The sequence below is a fragment of the Henckelia pumila genome, chromosome 3 (assembly GCF_033568475.1).
Source record: "Henckelia pumila isolate YLH828 chromosome 3, ASM3356847v2, whole genome shotgun sequence".
Lineage (NCBI taxonomy): Eukaryota > Viridiplantae > Streptophyta > Magnoliopsida > Lamiales > Gesneriaceae > Henckelia > Henckelia pumila.
The window spans coordinates 168,647,132-168,650,789 of record NC_133122.1 but is presented as its reverse complement, the minus strand read 5'-3'; positions in this window follow the sequence as shown (position 1 = coordinate 168,650,789).

Below are 3,658 nucleotides of genomic sequence, written 5' to 3'. Positions count from 1 at the left end.
CGATCTGAGGAGATATTAGTGTGACGAATCTCTGGCCAGAGTACTTGATGTGATTTAAGAAATGGTTTCTTAGTAGCACATGCGATGTCACTAATTTGATCTTCAAGATGTATTGCATAGTTATCGAATCTTGAGCGACTCTCGATATACCAATGGCTGTTGATTCGATCGGGATATTTGGATGAAGGGACCGTACTGTACGCTAACCAAAATCTACTGGTTCTTGTAGGCACTATCAGTGATACCTAGGGAATCATGGGGCGATGTTGCTAGGCGCTTTACCATGATTCGTTGGGCAAGTCGGAAATCGTTGTTCCGAGTCACAAGGAGTTGTGAGCCCACGGCTAGCTGTATCCCTGAACCATTGAGGGTCACACAGTGTAATGGAGTTTTAATCCCCGTTGAGATAGTTAAATTTAAAGAGTTAAATTTAATGAATAAAGAAGTTGGACTTCTTAAATAAGAGTAAGGGAGTAGGATTTCCTAAAATGACATAGGGATGTACATTTTTGGAAATCACTGAATTCGGATTCAGGAAAATTTATCTTGACTTTAAAATGTGCAGAAATGGTTTCTGTGCACATTGGTAAAATCGGTTTATCAATCGGAGTCACGATGAATTTTATATTAATTTCTGAACATGCGGGCTTTGCTTGTCGGGCCTCAACTTATGACTAATGGGCCCTAAGGTGTTAGTGGCCTGCATTATAAATAAGTTATTACAGTACAGAAATTACAACACAACAGGTCATTATTTTTGAGACAGGATTTTCGAAACCCTCCTCTCTCTCTCAAACATATTTCGGCCGAACCCCTCCCTCTCTGTCAGAGAAATTCCGGTCTGTGATTTTGAATTGCAGTCAGGAATAACGAATCAGATTCGTTTAATCTCTTCGCAGAAAAACTTCTGATAGATTTTCTAGTGCAATCTATCAGAGGGATTTAAACCCCATTCGTGGACCTGATTGAAGGAGTTCATCAGTTCCTGGGAGAGACAACAAGAGCAGATTAATTCTGTTGGTGTCCAATAATCTCGCTTCGAGATTGAAGGTAAAATTTAATTAATTGTTATTTGAATTTTACACACACAATATAATTTAATCTGCTCTTGTTGTCTCTCCCAGGAACTGATGAACTCCTTCAATCAGGTCCACGAATGGGGTTTAAATCCCTATGATAGATTGCACTAGAAAATCTATCAGAAGTTTTTCTGCGAAGAGATTAAACGAATCTGATTCGTTATTCCTGACTGCAATTCAAAATCACAGACCGGAATTTCTCTGACAGAGAGGGAGGGGTTCGGCCGAAATATGTTTGAGAGAGAGAGGAGGGTTTCGAAAATCCTGTCTCAAAAATAATGACCTGTTATGTTGTAATTTCTGTACTGTAATAACTTATTTATAATGCAGGCCACTAACACCTTAGGGCCCATTAGTCATAAGTTGAGGCCCGACAAGCAAAGCCCGCATGTTCAGAAATTAATATAAAATTCATCGTGACTCCGATTGATAAACCGATTTTACCAATGTGCACAGAAACCATTTCTGCACATTTTAAAGTCAAGATAAATTTTCCTGAATCCGAATTCAGTGATTTCCAAAAATGTACATCCCTATGTCATTTTAGGAAATCCTACTCCCTTACTCTTATTTAAGAAGTCCAACTTCTTTATTCATTAAATTTAACTCTTTAAATTTAACTATCTCAACGGGGATTAAAACTCCATTACACTGTGTGACCCTCAATGGTTCAGGGATACAGCTAGCCGTGGGCTACAACTCCTTGTGACTCGGAACAACGATTTCCGACTTGCCCAACGAATCATGGTAAAGCGCCTAGCAACATCGCCCCATGATTTCCTAGGTATCACTGATAGTGCCTACAAGAACCAGTAGATTTTGGTTAGCGTACAGTACGGTCCCTTCATCCAAATATCCCGATCGAATCAACAACCATTGGTATATCGAGAGTCGCTCAAGATTCGATAACTATGCAATACATCTTGAAGATCAAATTAGTGACATCGCATGTGCTACTAAGAAACCATTTCTTAAATCACATCAAGTACTCTGGCCAGAGATTCGTCACACTAATATCTCCTCAGATCGCATAGGATATCCACACTCGCAAGTATGTGGTGAATCCTTGACAACAATGCATCGACTCCTATATGTGTTGTAACTGTACCCAATCCCGACACCTGATGACCCCCATAGAGTCGGTAAACGAGTCAAAGCACAGTACTAGCATATAGAGTCTCCATGATGTTTCAAGTAGTAAGGACTAATGGTGTACAACCAAAACCGCGGACTTTATCCACTCGATAAGTGATAACCACTTGGAAAGTCCGGATAGGGTAGTTCGATTATTCATCCTATGAATATCCATTTGCATGCTTCGAACATCTCCATGTTCCCTACCAATGAAACGTGGTACTCCGCATCGCAAATGCTAGTCTCAAACTCGAGCGATCCTTATCCTTATTATCGGACGGCTCAATTGACTAGGAACAGTTTAGAATATACAGTGACTATAAGATGTATTTCATGATAGACATCCCCATGTTCTACCACATCTTACATACACTATAGTATATTCAAGGTCTTTATCAAAACAACAATAGTATATCACAATATAACAATATGAAGAAAGATAAAGTCATTGCCATTAATAAAAGTGTAAATTATATTAAACAAAAGATCGTTTGTACAAAGAGTCATCAAAGCCCATAGCCACAAGTTGGCTCACTGGGCACCCACTCTTTCACTAAGAACACACATTTATCACTTTTTGCATCAAACTTATCAAGATGATCTCTATCATTCAAACGAAACATACACATCCAAATACATGAAAATACTTGAGGTTTGGCATCTTTCCCAGGAGAATTTCATAGGATGTCATAGTAGAATCATTCCTCAAATATACTCTATTCGAAATATGACATGCAGTGTTTAAAGCTTCTGTCCAAAAATGTTTTGAAATATTTTTCGAACTCAACATCACTCTTGCAATCTCTTGCAAAGTTCTATTCTTTCTTTCAACAATTCCATTCTGTTGTAGAGTTTTAGGAGCAGAAAATTCACGAGAAATACATTTCTTATCACACAAACTTGCAAAAGAAGAGTTTTCGAACTCCTTTCCATGATCAGTGCGAATTCTGACTACCTTTAGGTTGTGTAGATTAACAATCCTTGTGAGAAATTTCTTAAAGACATCAAATATGTCTGATTTTTCCCTCAGAAAATTTACCCATGTATATCTTGAAAAATCATCAACACAGACAAAAGAGTATTTCTTACCTCCGAAGCTTTCAACATCAATTGGACCCATTAAGTCCATATGTATAAGTTCAAGACAACATGTTGTCTCAGATGTTGGCAACATCTGGAGCGACACCCTGGTCTGGTTCCCTTTTTGGCATGCTTCAGAAATAAATGGAATTCCAGATTTTAAATTAGGCATACCTCTAACAGCATCAAACTTACTTAAGTTCATTAAAGTCTTGAAATTTTCATGACCCAACTTTTGATGTCATAGGTCAAATTCTGTCACTTTTGTGTGCCTACAAGCCATCTCTTCTCCAAGTTGATAACAATTATCAAATGACCTTGTACCTGTCATTACACACATGTTATAACTGTCATAAACTTTTCAT